This window comes from Pogoniulus pusillus, chromosome 5, assembly GCF_015220805.1.
Source record: "Pogoniulus pusillus isolate bPogPus1 chromosome 5, bPogPus1.pri, whole genome shotgun sequence".
NCBI classification, from domain to species: Eukaryota; Metazoa; Chordata; class Aves; order Piciformes; family Lybiidae; genus Pogoniulus; species Pogoniulus pusillus.
Window position 1 is genome coordinate 48,023,037 of NC_087268.1, and position 16,618 is coordinate 48,039,654.

Sequence of the window (16,618 nt, forward strand, 5' to 3'; positions counted from 1 at the left end):
CTTCCACATATGCCCCCACATTGGGAGCACTGCTGCTGGGCAGAGACCCCAACAACCTTCCCACAATCAGGGAGTTTGTGAATGACCTGAGACAGTTTGAAGACAGTTTGTCAAGGAAAACCTTAATTGCCACTGTAGAGACCCTCACCCAAGAAATGAACGAGCTGAAAGCCTCTTTCTCTGAAATGCAGAAGGCAGAGGATGACTGCTCCTCACCTTCAGAATGGGTGCAAGTCTCAGCTATAAGGAACACACGCCGCCGTGCTCCTCCTCCTCCCCGCAGGAGACCAGCCCAGAGCAGACAGGGTGCACACAGGGGGTCACTCTGGAGAACACTCTGTGACCATGGGGAAAACATGGATAGATGGCATGGCCAGCCCACCTCAGCTCTATGGGCCAGGGTAAGGGAACTGCAGGGGACAAACACAGGGAATAACTCCTCCAGAAGAGGGGTTGCCCCAGTGTCCCGCAGGCAGCGCTCTCGCTCAAGGGGTGGTGAAGCCAGTAACTCAGGTCCATGTGCCTCATGCAGTCACACTGCTCAGAATTAGAGGTGCCCTGTCTCCAGCCAGGCGGAGGCCAGGGATAACAGAGTATATTGGGACGTGTTTGTGAAATGGCCTGGCACTTCTGAAGCTGAGAAGTACAGAGCGTTGGTAGACACCGGTGCCCAATGCACTCTGATCCCCTCCAGCCACAGGGGGACAGATACTGTTACAATTGCAGGAGTCACAGGGGGGTCTCAGGAGCTGACTGTGCTGCAGGCTGAGATAAGCCTCACCGGGAATGTGTGGGAGAAGCACTCCATAGTAACTGGCCCTGATGCACCTTGCATCCTGGGGATCGACTTTCTCCGGGAAGGGTACTTTAAAGATCCGAAGGGGAACAAGTGGGCATTTGGCATAGCAGCTGTAGAGACTGCAGACAAAGAGCAGCTGTCTATCATGCCTGGCTTGTCAGATGACCCTTCCGTGGTTGGTACCCACAAGGTGGAAGATGTCAAGTTACCTGTTGCTTCTCGTATAGTTCATCGCAGGCAATACCGCACCAACAGAGACTCCCTGCTACCCATACAGCAGCTGATTCGCCGCCTGGAGCAGCAGCTTGTCATCAGCAAGAGCCACTCGCCCTTCAACAGCCCGATATGGCCAGTGCGAAAGGAGACAGGGGAGTGGAGACTCACGGTGGATTTCCGAGGCCTGAATGAAGTGACTCCTCCAATCAGCGCAGCCGTGCCTGACATGTTGGAGCTGCAGTATGAACTGGAAACGAAGGAGGCCAAATGGTATGCCACAATTGACATTGCTAATGCTTTCTTCTCCATCCCCATTGCAGAAGAATGTAGGCCGCAGTTTGCCTTCACCTGGAGAGGAGTCCAGTACCACTGGAACAGACTGCCTCAAGGGTGGAAGCACAGCCCTACAATCTGCCATGGCATCATCCAGACTGCACTGGAGAAGGGTGGCGCTCCGGAACATCTGCAGTACATCGATGACATCATTGTATGGGGTGAGACAGCAGAGGAGGTCTTCCAGAAGGGGGAGAAGATCATTAATATCCTGTTGGATGCAGGTTTTGCCATTAAGAGAAGCAAAGTGAAAGGGCCTGCCAGAGAGATCCAGTTCCTGGGAGTTCGCTGGCAGGATGGCCGACGCCACATCCCTATGGATGTGGTGAATAAAGTGGCCACTATGGTGGAACCCACTAACCGGAAGGAGACACAATCCTTCCTGGGGTTTGTGGGCTTTTGGAAGATGCACATTCCCGGGTACAGTCAAATTGTGAAACCCCTCTTTGACGTTACAAGAAAGAGAAATAACTTTGAGTGGGGACCTGAGCAGCAGGTGGCATTTGACCAGATCAAACGAGAGGTGGTCCATGCCATGGCCTTGGGACCAGTTCGAACCGGCCCAGAGATTAAGAACATTCTCTACACAGCAGCCGGTGAGAATGGTCCTAGCTGGAGCCTATGGCAGAAAGCTCCTGATGAGACAAGAGGCCGCCCACTCGGGTTCTGGAGCAAGGCGTACAAAGGCTCAGAGACCAAGTATACCCCCACAGAGAAAGAAATCCTAGCTGCCTATGAGGGAGTCAGAGCTGCCTCTGAGGTGATTGGGACGGAGTCACCACTCCTTTTAGCTCCAAGGCTTCCGGTCCTGACTTGGATGTTTAAAGGGAAGGGTTCGACTCCGCACCATGCCACAGATGCCACTTGGAGTAAGTGGATGGCTCTGATAACTCAGAGGGCTAGGATGGGGACTCTCGAGCGTCCAGGCATTGTGGAGGTCATCACCAACTGGCCAGAGGGCACTGACTTTGGAAAGCCAGCAGAAGAGAAGGCAGTGACCCGTGCCGAGGAAGCCCCCCCATACAGTGACCTTCCTGAGGAGGAAAAGGCATATGCTCTCTTCACAGATGGATCCTGCCGCCTGGTAGGCAGCAAGCGGAGATGGAAGGCTGCCGTCTGGAACCCCACACGCAGGGTTGCAGAGGCAAGAGATGGAGAAGGTGAATCCAGCCAGTATGCTGAGGTGAAAGCCATCCAGCTGGCCCTGGACATTGCAGAACGAGAGCAGTGGCCAATGCTATACATCTACACCGACTCATGGATGGTAGCAAATGCCTTATGGGGGTGGCTGAAGGAGTGGAAGAGAAATGATTGGCAGAGAAAAGGGAAGCCTATTTGGGCTGCTGATCTCTGGCAAGACATTTCTGCACGCCTGGACAAACTACCAGTTAAAATCCGCCACATCAGTGCTCACATCCCAAAGAGCAGAGCCACTGAAGAGCAGCAGCATAACCACCAAGCTGACCAGGCTGCCCACATCTGCCAGATTGACCTGGACTGGAAGCACAAAGGTGAACTGTTCTTAGCTCGGTGGGCACATGACTCTTCTGGTCACCAAGGAAGAGATGCCACATACCAATGGGCCCGAGACAGGTCTGTGGACATATCCATGGAGGCCATAACTCAGGTTATCCATGAATGTGACATCTGTGCCACCATAAAGCAGGCCAAGCGCATGAAGCCTTTGTGGTACGGGGGAAGGTGGTCAAAGTACAGGTATGGGGAGGCCTGGCAGATTGATTACATCACTCTGCCTCGGTCTCGTAGTGGCAAGCAGTATGTGTTAACCATGGTGGAGGGAAGCACGGGGTGGCTGGAAACCTACCCAGTACCTCATGCTACTGCCCGTAACACCATTCTGGGCCTGCAGAGCCACATCCTGTGGAGACACGGTACCCCAGAGAGGATTGAGTCAGACAATGGGACCCATTTCAAGAACCACCTTGTAAGCAACTGGGCAAAAGAGCATGGGATAGAATGGGTTTATCACATCCCATACTACCCACAAGCTGCAGGAAAGATTGAGCGACACAATGGCCTGCTGAAAACCACCCTGAAGGCTATGGGAGGTGGAACTCTCAGAAACTGGGAGAAGCACCTTGCAGAAGCCACTTGGCTGGTGAACAGCAGGGGATCAGTTAACAGAGCTGGTCCTGCTCAGTCTGCCCTACTGCCCACAGTTGAGGGAGATGGAGTTCCTGTAGTCTGTGAAAGGAATCTACTGGGAAAGACTGTGTGGGTTGCTCCTGCCTCTGGTGGGGGAAAACCTATCAAAGGGGTGGTATCTGCAGAGGGTCCTGGTCACACATACTGGGTGATGATGGAAACTGGTGTTATCGAGTGTGTCCCTCAGAGAAACCTCTCTTTAGCTGAAAAGGTTTTGAAATCTCAGAGTTGATTCCATGTGTTCCAGATACTTTCAGGTTATCTTGTATTATAGTTGTATAATAGTTGTATCATAGTTGTCCAATACTTGTATCATAGTTCATAAGGGGTTACAAGTTGTTTTTGTAGTTATACCCTCACCACTACACGGCGTCCAACAGAACCTACATGACAGCAGCAGCTATCCAGAGTCCTACAGCATCGCATCACACCACGGCGTCCAACCAGAACCCTGCATCTGATTCGTCACTGATGCCCTGCAGTGAGAGACTGTTCCTGATTTCCCTCCAGAGGATGTCTACAGCCATCTCATCTACACCTGTTCCCCTGATGCCAGACATGAAGAGACTGTCCCTGATGTTTTCTTCGCAGAGGGAAAAGACTCTTTTCCTGAGTACCAACAAGAACTGTTCCTGATTCACTGACTTTTCTTCCGTTCCTGCCCTGCTCACATCTCAGCAACCTGCACCGGACCAGAGGAACACATCGCCTTGAGACACAGCCGGGGACCAAGAAGGACTTTAAGAACTCTTAACCCATGGACAACTTTTTCCCATCTTTGGAGAAGAAGACTGTTCTTAGGAAGGTGGAAGTGGTCTAACCAAGGGGTGGAATGTATAGGGTTAACACTCCTGGGGGAGTGACCCTGAACCTGACCCTAGGGGTCTCGGCCCCTCCTCAGGGGTGGGCCACACTCCAGGTGATGGTTAGCCCACTCCCCCCACTTCCTGCGGTATAAAAGACAGGAGTTCTCCTGTCTCTTCCTCTTTTCGCCCTCTTGCTCCCTACCTGCGTTCATGACCGCACACACACACTGATACTGCATACCAGCCACGAGGCAGAGACACCATCACACTACTCGGGTTGTATCCATCCCTGTTTTGTATTTTTTTCTGTTTTCCCTTCCTTATCCTTTGTAAACTCCCCTACCTCCAATCCCTTTTTCTAAGTTATTGTTAAACTTTTCCTTTTTTACTTCCAAATCGAGTCGAGATTGATTTATTGGGGTGTCCCTACCTTTTATCTCTCTCCCTGTCTTTTGGGGAAAGGAGGGGGAGGAGGGGAGGGCACTCTATAAACTCTATAAATCCTATAAATTGTCATTGGGTCTACCAAATTTATAAGAGTCTCTGGGAACCTGCATTTGAACCCAAGACATTGTCCAGGCAAAGTAGCTTTATTTTCCCAGGTTTCTAGGTCAATATTTAAATATGTTTTAGAAAAGAGACTTCCAGAAACTTTTTGCTGCCAGTAAGATTAGTGTTATTAAGAATTACCTGGGAAAATAAGCTGTGGTCTGTGAATTCTTATCTCAAAGGGGTTCCTTCTGGGAAGTGTGTCACTGATCACAAAGGATCTAACTCCATTATCACAGACCCTGAGTTATGTCTAAACTGCTCAATGAAGTCTGCTACTTTGGCTGGCCTGAAGGCCAGGTGGCACCAGCTTGCTTGCCTCAAACTGGCTTAAAACTAACCTAGAGATTTGTCTTGCAGATGGCTAGTTGATGCAGCCAAAAAGAAAGCTAGGAAATGAGCTAGGAATTAAGTGATATAGAACATCTTGGGTATAGTGTCTGAGCTCCTTCCTCAGCTGTCTTCTGCTCATCAGTGTTGACCGTGTCCTACCCTCATCTTTCAACATCTACCATGGAAATGCCATAGCACTAACATACAGATAATGAGTGCCTGTATCATTTTAGAGAAGGTTCAGGAACAGATTGGTAGAAGGTCTCACCACCACCTGCTGGGGGAGTTGGGCAGAGATCAAGTCATAGAGTGGCATTTTGTGCTGCAGGGCTGAAAAGCAGAGAGCAAAAGGAGCACAGTTAAGTGCTTCACCTGAGGTATTGACCAGACATAGAGCAAATCCAGCACCAAAGCCTGGACTTCATCAGATGCAAGGGGTACTAATAGAGTCTGTTCAAGCAGTGGGGGAAGATTGATGGTGAGCTTATACCACCTTGAGGCATCATTGCCAACTGCAAAGAACTGAGGTGATGCAGGTCAAGAAAGCAGATGAAGTCACCTAAACTAGGAAAGAATAGAGGAGGTAGCTGTTTCAGATTGCTCCTCAGAAGGCTTTTGTTGTTCCAGGCTGTTTACTGTACAGAAATCCCAGTACATGGCACTTAACTAAGGCTGGCAGACCACAGCTTTGCAGGACTCGGTACTCCTTTTTATGCACTCTGCTGCATCATTCACAGGGCATACAGCAAAGTCCCAGGGAGTCTCCTGCAAGTAGTTCTGTGGAAGCTGACACTGGCATAAAAGTCTCTGAGTCTAGTTGTTAGCAGGAATGGTGTTGACAGCTCTTTGGACAGGTCTTACAATTAGGAATGTCAAGTCTGTCAGCTGCCCTGCCCAGAGCTGGCTTGAAACGATCCCACTGCATTTGTCTTTCTAGGTCACCTTCTGATTGGCTGTTTATCCAGATAATCTCTCTCTGAGAGCAATTCTTCTGCCAAAGTCAGGAAGTGACTAAGTTGTCACCTCAAAGGCTGTGCTATACTTGAAGTCTTCTGGTTTAATGCAAATTAAAAACAATGCTTGGGGCACTACAGAGCATCTAAAGGACTTCTAAAGCAACCAAAACCATCCAACACCACCCCCCAAAATACTAACCAGCCAAAACCCTCTACTCTGTTGGTCATACTTCTTATAGACATTATTCATTGTCCTCTATGACAGAGAACAATCTTTACTCATGCCGAAGTTTCTTCCAAGAGAGATGCTGAGGGAGTTGGGGTTGTTTAGCCTGGAGAAGAGGAGGCTCAGGGGGGACCCCAGCTGCGCTTGGGCTCTTCTGCCAGGCAAGCAGCAACAGAACAAGGGGACACAGCCTCAAGTTGTGCCAGGGCAGGTCTAGGCTGGATGTTAGGAGGAAGTTGTTGGCAGAGAGAGTGATTGGCATTGGAATGGGCTGCCCAGGGAGGTGGTGGAGTCACTGTGGCTGGAGGTGTTGAAGCCAAGCCTGGCTGGGGCACTTAGTGCCATGGTCTGGTTGCTTGGCCAGGGCTGGGTACTAGGTTGGACTGGATGAGCTTGGAGGCCTCTTCCAACCTGCTTGATTCTATGATTGATTCAAACATGATCTAGAGAGTGTTGTAGTTTTATCACACCTCGAGGCATTGCTTTCTACAATAGTTGTGCCAGTATGAGGTGTACTGTACTGTCATGTCAGAGAGCACCTCCTGACTAGCAGTAAAAATAAACCAATCTGAGCAGTGCCTCTCTCTTCAGAGCTGATTGAGGCACTGCACGGCTTTATGTAACAACCTAACATACATATATATATATATATATATATATATATATATATATATATGCACTGATTAAAACCTACAACTTAAAATTCAAACAAAATGAGAATAAAGTGAGCATGGGAAAAAAATGATGTTATGAGCTGAATAAACCCAAGGCCTCTGTTGCTTAGAATGAAATATTCAAGTTCATCTAACTGGTGCTAGATCTGAATGCAAAGCCCAAGTCTGGCATCTACACACAGTTGGAAAAGTTTTCTTAATAATTCCACCTCTCTCAAATAAGACTGAACATTAAAACACTCCTCCATATGCCAGCTAATACAAGAATTTGGCTTCCACAAGTCAGGTCAAAAACTACTATAATTGAGTCAGTGATTCATTGAAGCATTTGTTTCCTGAAAAACTTCTACCTAGCTCTGCAGATACCACTGGCAGCAGTAATTAAAGATGCCTTGATTATTGTAACAGGAGCTTAGACAGTCAGCCTAGTACTAACATGCACTCCTAAATGGCTTAAATGTTGAAAACTTGAGAATTTAGGACCCCTTCTGTTAGCTTAAATACAAAAGGGCACCACGATGGACCTCCTAGGCCTCCTGCAAGTTCTGGCTTTACCTACCATGTGGACAGCTGAAGATACAAAAGAAATGCATTTGGGCAACTGAATTAGTTCCTACATGTTAACCTTTAGATGAGATGAACAATATGGGAGTGCCTGCTTCTTTCTACTCGCGTGGAGACTCAGGTATTAAAACTGAGCACGAGAATCCCCCAGCAGAAGGTTGTCTAAGAGTGATGAATGCAGTATTCAAGATGTGCTCTCAGCAGGGCAGAGCAGAGAGCTTGCCTCTCTGCTTCCTAGAAGTAATTCTGTTTTAACCAATGGTTCTTTCATCTGTACCAACATCATGGGTAACGTAAAGTGTTTCTGCATTCTCTCTCCCTCCCTTTTCCAAATCCTGTCTGCGGTTGTTTGCTTTGAATTCTCCAAGTCATCCAAGCCTGCCATAGCAGCTGTGCTTTCCATTCTCTTACTTGGACACACTTGGCCTACCTTAGACCCAGCACTTTGCCAGAACGTGTCACATAAAATCAGCTCATACAATAGTCTTGTGAGGCATCATCAGCCACAGTGATGAATGTCTAGGTGAGAAAACTGAGGCAGAAATGTAAACGTGTGATGCGGAGAGATGTAAGCACTGCAGAAAGACTGAATTACCTTCCTGTTGTGTGCCATCTCCTTTCTCTCCACATAAGGGGATTACATTCCTATTCTGGATACTGTATGCCTGACTTTCATGGGTATGTGGTAAAAATATAGTAAACACTGAAAAATACACTTCTGATGTGAAGTAAAATGGCCAAGTTAAAGCTAGTCATTGATTTTGCACATATCACAGCAAACCCAAAGTGGTTGTGCTGCTGCTAGCCTGAGGTAGCTGCACATTTTCAGGTATGATCTTAAAATCTTTTCAAGAACTCTCTCTATGAAAGTCAGAAAATCACATAAATTCCTAGCACTGTTACTAACCTCAATGCGAAATTCACACCCCTCTGTTGGCTGGCTCTTCATCTTGTGTAAATGTGAAAGAGAAAGTTACTGGGGCTTGTGCACTGCATTTGGATTAAAAACCCTTGACTCCCAGAAAACTCCTTTTGCAGTAAGCAGTAAAAGATAGATAACCTGATTCGATGATCTCATAGAATCCTAGAATCAGTCAGGGTTGGAAGGGACCACAAGGATCAGCCAGTTCTAACTCCCCCTGCCGTGCCCAGATCAGGCTGCCCACAGCCTCAGCCAGCCTGGCCTTAAACACCTCCAGGCATGGGGCCTCAACCACCTCCCTGGGCAGCCCAATCCAGGGTCTGTCTTTCTTTTTCTTTCTTTCTTTCTTTCTTTCTTTCTTTCTTTCTTTCTTTCTTTCTTTCTTTCTTTCTTTCTTTCTTTCTTTCTTTCTTTCTTTCTTTCTTTCTTTCTTTCTTTCTTTCTTTCTTTCTTTCTTTCTTCCTTTCTTCCTTTCTTCCTTTCTTCCTTTCTTCCTTTCTTCCTTTCTTCCTTTCTTCCTTTCTTCCTTTCTTCCTTTCTTCCTTTCTTCCTTTCTTCCTTTCTTCCTTTCTTCCTTTCTTCCTTTCTTCCTTTCTTCCTTCCTTCCTTCCTTCCTTCCTTCCTTCCTTCCTTCCTTCCTTCCTTCCTTCCTTCCTTCCTTCCTTCCTTCCTTCCTTCCTTCCTTCCTTCCTTCCTTCCTTCCTTCCTTCCTTCCTTCCTTCCTTCCTTCCTTCCTTCCTTTCCTTCTTTCTTACCTTCTTTCCTTCTTCCTTCCGCTTGTTGTTGTTGTAGAGCCACTACGCACAGATATAAAAGGTGTCCCGTTCATACCTATTTAGAGATGCACCAGTGACTCTAACTGCTGGGGAAACAGTGGTTCCTATAGCACCAGGAGTCAGAAGTAAATAGTTTGCAAGCAGAAGCCGTGGAGAAATGTACTTGTGTGTGGGAGAGGACCATCAGTAAGTGACAGCACATTGCCATTTGAGGAGAGCAGTCAAAATGTGGCAGAGCATGGAAACCGAGAGCATGATGAAATCAAACTGAGGACAAAGTTCTTACTGCTGCTTAATTGGCATGAGGAGTGCCTCCCCTGTTGTCTGTCAGCACTTTATTTCTGCACAAATTCTAGTGGTTACTTGGGTACCTGCCATTTGCTTTAATCTACCTGAAGTAGCTTAGCAATTCCGATACTTCAAACATAAAATATTTACTACACAGACAGTATAAATATTATATGTAAGTACATGTACAGAGAAGACAGAGAAAGTTTATCTTCCAGTGACATGGAAATCTTTCAGAATTGCCCATGGGCATGTATCAAAACATATAAAATCACTTATTTCAGATATATAAACCACTTTCCAAGGCTGTCACTGGGAACACAAGCAGCATTTGGATGAAATGTAACTTCATTTTGACCAAAGGAAAAAAAAGTCCTTTAATTCACTTAAGAGCTATTGTGCCCCTACATCTTGAAAGCATGGACAGCAGGTTTTGCAGTTGTCCCAGAGGCCCTAAAAATGACAGGTGCATGTTGTTAGATTGAGGGCAGGATTCCTCTCTCCAGTTGTCTGGATCTTTAGTGGAAAGAGAGACACTGACGTCTCCAGTAGGAAGCTGATCTGAACAAGACTAAAAGAGAAATATTGATCCTATGAAAAACTTGTCTTTCTTCACTGAAGATAGAGAAGTATAATAGGTATATCTTCACTAAAGATAGAGAAGTATAATAGATGTATCTTCACTGAAGATAGAGAAGAACATAGTAAGTTTGGACCAGATAGGCAAGTTTTGGATGGCTAAAGTTAGCTCAAATAAATAATAGCTTCAGGAATTGTATTTCTGAACTAAACAGTGTTCATATTTCAGAAAGAATGAAGAGTAGAGGCTAGAGAAACTTTAATTCACCTCTAATGCCATTGCAGGAGTGGGGAAGGCAGTGGGTCAGGCAGGAACAAGCAGTGTGTGCAGCATAGTTGTTCTCTATCAACTGCTCCACTGCCAGCTTTACTCTCTGCTTAAATGAATAAATCAAATACCCAAACCACCTTTCTTGTTTTATTACTTGCTTGTGATGTTTTAGGCTTTTGCTGGTGCTGAACTCTGAAAGCATGAAAGCCACAAAAGAGCAGACACATGGAGTAGGCAAACATTGCAAATCAACCCAACAAGAAAGGCCTCTTTTGTATTTGAATGATATCCCACGAGCAAATTTCATTTTCATGCAGAAGGATATGCTGGGAAATACCTTTTCATATTTACTAGAGAGTTTGTGATCTAGTGAGGTTCAGATGTTACTGCTGGCAGCTGCTAAAACTAGTTTGCATTTTCACCAGCAAGCTAAATGTCTTGACAGATTTAGGTCAAATAGTTGAGGCCATAATTCACATCTGGCCTAGAGAACTGAATGAGCTAAGACAGACTGAAGGAAACCTGCGCTGTATTTCAGGGTCTGGATTTCTCAGCAGTCATAGTCAAGACAGCTACCTTCTCAAATGCAGAAAGGTTTTGCTTTCTACCCTTTGCATTTTAAATCTAAATTTGCTCCACTGCCTTTCTTGGATTTTGAGTTTGCTTTGTATAATCTGGTTGTGATTTGATATAAAATTCCTACAACTAATAAAAACAAATACTACTCAAGAAACATTAGAAGACACAGAAGCAATGACAATAAGCACACCAAATTATCTCCACCAATGAATTTCCTATGTTCCTGCTTCTGTCTTATAAAGTCTAGCTACCCACATCCAATGGTACACTGCAGCATGTACAGAAGATACTGCAAATGCAAAACATACTGCTTGCATTAAATCAAACCCAGTCTGGTATAGTGCAGGGAACCTGTAGGTCCTCTGATACATTCCACGTTTTGATTGCAGAGGACTCAGATCCATCAGCAAGTTCCCCTAGCTCAAATTCTGTGCCCAGAACACAATGTGCTGTTCAAGCATTTTCAGTGCCCAACAGAAAGCATGCAGTAGACTATCCAAAAGACTTCTCAAATTCTCAAGGGCACTCTTTAAGCAACTTTCCTCTTCACTTGCACCAAACTTGAAAGGAGTTAATCAGAGCTGTGAGCGCTGTGCTTCAGTCAAGCCTCAGGTGTTCTCCTTACAGATCCCTGTTCAGCCTGCCAAGTGGCTGTTTTCCTTTAGTTGAAGTTCCCAGTGCATCCCTGCTGCCACAGCCCAGCTGAACAAAAAGGGCATTTCTGTGACTAGGTCATTACTCCAAAACTAAACACACTGCCAATCCTCTAGAAGACAGAGGATCTGCTTTGTTTCCATGGGTCTCAGATTAGACCTGAAGCACAAAACTTAAAAAAATGTCCACACAGTTTACTGTTGCTTTACAGTCTCTCAGGGGCAAGTGAAACTAAATAAAACACTTAGTAAGCCAGTGCAAATAATAAATGGCTGTGTAATATAAAGAACTTTTTCCAGCTGGCTGGGGTTTCCTGCTGAACCAGCAAGCAACACACCCATCCATACTTCAACTGCAGGTTGTGCCTGAATAGGACCTTCAGTCGTCAGGTCAGAGAAATGCTTCTCAGGAAGGGAAGTGCTAAGTAGCACCACAAACACAGGGATGTGAAATGTTGTATGAGCTTTGAAATATTTACTAACAGATTTTGCATTAAATTATTTAATCCTCAGGAAGGAGGCTGTGGAAAGTGAGACAGCAAAGGCAGCATGGGGTAGCAATGGAACGAGTTCAGGAAAGGAGAGCACGGACCTGATACAGACACCTGTACCCCTCCTTACTGCATGGCGCTACAACTTCTCTCTCGCTTTGCAAGATCTAGAAAGCTGTAGTACACTCAAGTGCTCCAAATCCAAGCCTCTTGCACAAGACAATAGGGAAAAAAAAAGGAGGACTAAGAAGAGAAATGCATAAGTAAGTAAATTTTCTAAGTCAATTTCTTTTCCTCAATGAAAGGAAATTAAGTACAGAGAATGTGCAGAGTGTTTTGCAGTAAAGGATGCAAAAGAGCTTGTACCCAGACAATCTCAGAGCCACTGAGAAATCATTTGCAACAGCCAGTAAAGGGGAATGACACAGTTGGAATGAAAAGCTTAATTCCCTTCAGCATAATACAGAAAATACCCTTCAAATAGGAGGGAAGACTTCAGTACAGATTTTTGTGTAAAAGCAGCCCACTTTTCCTGTAGTTTTGAATGGAATACTCCTTAAACTGAAACTCAGGAACTGCACACCTGTGTTTCTTGGTTTTGTTGTCCCTTGGTGACATTCACTAGTGAGAAGCGTTTGTTTGATGCCTTAAAAGATGTATGTCCTTTGGCTGTTTCTGCTCAGGACTAAATATGCTTCATTAGAGCTTCTTGGGTACCACTCGAGTATGTATTATTTTGGGAACAACACAGTTCGTTCTGCTCCAATGCTTGACAAGCTCCCCCCGGTCCTAAAGGAAATGTGATTTATTTCACCAAGTATGAAAGATCTGCAGACACACCTTGAGGCAAGTTTCAGCATGTGGGGAGAATACCACAGCCCTACAGACCCTGTGCACTAGGAGTTTACTGCTCCGAAGAGGGAAGGGGTACACGTTTTAAGCGTTGGGTGGTGAAGTATGCTATTATCACAGAATCCAAACTTTAGAACTGGTGAGTGCTCACTCTCCCTCCCACCCTCTGCACAAACAAAGCGCGGGGCAGTTTACCAGTGCTCTGGGGAATGTGTGTCGTGCACAAAGCTTTAAAAGTTCCTGTTTATTCGGAGTGGACGTTGGAGATCCTGGGCCGTGGATCATAAAGCCAGGCTTTCTTTCTTTCATGCTTTGCCAACTCGCTCTCTGTGGTAGCATGCATGCCCCTGTGTGTGTGTGTGTATAGCTTTTGGACAATTTGGAAATGAGTCGATTTACATTACAAGGAAGGTAAATTAAATGTGAGAGCCAGGTATAGCTTGTTTGACTGTAAATTATGACAGCCATCTACTTAAAGAGTAAGACTGTAAAGATCCAACTAAAGAATCTGCAGGCAGCTGCTTACACTAAAAAAACAAACCCACAATTACCTTGTGCAGCACTGGTAATCCTCCTAAGAAAACCCAACCCAAACCAAATCAAACCAAAACAAACCACAGAAAACCAACAAACCCAAGCCACCAAAGCTTTGCAATATTACTGAGTCATATGTTAGTGTGACAACTCCTGTTTATCTTAACTGCAGTTTAAACATGAAATCTAAGAGGGAGGAAGCAGGAAGACAATTTAGCAGTCAAGAATAGCTGGTGTGAAAGGAAGGGAGGGAGCTTTCCCCTTGAGCTGTGAAAAGATAACTTGCAAAGTCTTGCTCTTTCTTTTAAAACACACTTGAAACCTGGCACGGTGATTTACTGAGTAGCCAGGTTCTGCTACTTAAAGGGAATTATTTACACCAATAATTTTTTTTTCTTCTACAAAACAATAATCTGCTGTTTGGTCCTTTTTTTTTTTCCTTTAGAAACAGGTTCCAGAAAATAAATGAGAAGGTTCTTATGTAGTATTTTCTATAATGATTTTGAAATTGTGATCTCTTTTTAGTGGTGCCCAGTAATGGGACTAAGGAACAATGAGTACAAGCTGGAACACAGGAAGTTCCATCTCAAAGTGAAGAGAAACTTCTTTGCAGTGAGGGTGGTGGAGCACTGGAACAGGCTGCCCAGAGGCACTGTGGAGTCTCCTCTGGAGACTTTCAAAACCCATTTGGATGCATTCCTGTGCAGCCTGCCATAGGTGATCCTGCTTTGGCAGGGGTTATGGACTAGATGATCTTGAGAGGTCACTTCCAACTCTTTAACATTCTGTGATTCTGTAGCCCACAGTGGCATAGAGTAAGACAAAATCTTGTAGAGATTTCTTCTTCAAGAAGAAAAAAAGTTCTGTTCCCAGTTTTGGTTGCAATGGTTTTAGAATTTTTATATTTTTTTATTTACTTCAAGGCAGGGAGAAAATATTCCTGTATGTTATATATCACTGCCAACCTCCATTCCCACTTCCCCCCATACCTCCCCTTGTTGTTTGTTTCTTTCGTGTTCAGTAAGAGTAGCTAGAAGCAAAAATGTTCCAGTTGTGTTGGACTGTACATGCCCAGTAATGCATTCTTCTCCTCCCCTTCATGTAATTAGCAATACACACTGCAAGAGGAGCTGGTGTGGCAAAAAAACATGGAGGTACTATAGTCCTTCTCATCTTTGTGTGATCATGAGTGTCATAAATAACAGGCACAAACTGGTGTTCATGCAAGTTAAGGCTTTAATAAAGTTGCAGGAATCAAGCAATGTACAGGCCTGGGTGCGAGGAGAGACTCTGATCTACCCCAACGCACACCCTTTGCCTTCAGCTTTCTCTTTTTATACCCTATTCTATTACATATTTACTAAGTTCTAAGAAAAGGTTGGGTTTTCTTTATCAGTTCTTAGGAATGTGAGATGTCTCTTCCACACAGGCCTCCTTTTATCCGGTGGTCCCTCTGGTAATGTTTGATGAAGTAAGGGGTCTTGCTTAAGTGTCTTCCTCATGAACTCCAAAGTCCTGGTTCTTCTATTTGCTCATACAGGAAAGGTGGCACCAGGAGGAATGCATTTCCATTTCAATATGCAAAAGACTATCTCTTCCACATGCCTCCCTCCTTTGTCAATCTAATTACTCTTATCTTTAAGCTTATTGAGATGGTGGTGCAAGCAGGAATGCACTTACATTCAAACCCCCCCCCTTCCTCCTTGTCTGTGACCTCTTGCCACGAATTGATCGGATCAAACATATGATTCTATATATTTATCACATGAGGATCCAGCTTGCATAGATCTGTAATCTGGCCACCAGCTGGACCGATAGTTTAGAGTCATGGTCACACACATACACAGAAGCCACAGGAGTGTGTGTGTGGCCCCAGCAGCTGGTTTTCCATTACAGTAACCAAGTTATCTTTATCATAGAATCAACCAGGTTGGAAGAGACCTCCAAGATCATCCAGCCCAACCTAGCACCCAGCCCTATCCAATCAACCAGACCGTGGCACTAAGTGCCCCAGCCAGGCTTTGCTTCAACACCTCCAGGCACGGCCACGCCACCACCTCCCTGGGCAGCCCATTCCAATGCCAATCACTCTCTCTGACAACAACTTCCTCCTAACATCCAGCCTAGACCTCCCCTGGCAGAACCTGAGACTGTGTCCCCTTGTTCTGTTACACACTGTTGTAGCACATCCACTCCAAAATTCATATTCGAAGCTCCAAATGAAACCAGCATGTTCTTAAGCAAACTTCTGTTTGCAAAAGATTTGTGTCAGGAAAATGCTCTACAGTTGCTTTCAGTGCTGCAAAAGCCATACACTGACGGAGCACACGGGAGAGATGTCTGCGCGTTTCTGCAGCACTGCCTTTTGGTTTAGGTAGAGGCTCACAGGTAGCCACCGTGTGATAGTTTGGTGGTGACCTCTGATAGGAGTGCAGATTTTCCAGAAGGCAGAGTGCTTGGCACATGCAGGAAAGTCATGAGACTTGCATGAGACTTGAACATTACCATCTGTACCTTTGACCTATTTTGAAAGTGGCAAGAACTGCCCCTGTTCTCCCTTGGATGGTTGCTAAAAAGCTTACCTAATCGCTGGGGTTTTCTCACAGCATGACTGTTTGTTCTCTGGGGCAGAAAAACACAGGGGGGAAAAAAGAAGTAAGTTAATGCAGAGCACCAATACCATCTTACAAATCACTTTTTCTGAAGACAATTAAGAGATTCAGAGTGAGATCCTCAGACCACTTCACTGAAGTCTAATGAAATAATGGAATGTCCCTCAGTAAAAGATATGGTCCTCAGTTTTTAAGAAGTAGCATTTGAAAAGCCTTTTGAGAGCTGGAAATTAACACATGAGCTCTTTGGCTTCTGAGCTTCAGAACTGCCCGTCCAGAGACAGCAGTTAAGGACTGCTTACTGAAAGACAGGCTGTAATTAACGGTGCATGCGTTTCACGATAGGATCGATAGCGCTGTTGTATAGGAGCTCTCTCAGTCGGGTTACAACTGCAGTTAGCATTAACGGCACCACATAGGTAGGACTGTTTTGAAGGCT

The 16,618-nt window shown here is 45.4% G+C and overlaps 1 long non-coding RNA gene across 1 annotated transcript in view; it reads left to right on the forward strand.

Annotated features, from left to right (window-relative positions):
* LOC135175593 (uncharacterized) overlaps positions 1-16,618 on the forward strand; it is an 82,466-nt gene that overhangs the window by 33,700 nt on the left and 32,148 nt on the right. Inside the window, exon 2 of the long non-coding RNA XR_010302402.1 lies at positions 12,204-12,444. This is a non-coding gene — a long non-coding RNA (uncharacterized LOC135175593). The remainder of the gene's footprint in view (positions 1-12,203; positions 12,445-16,618) is intronic.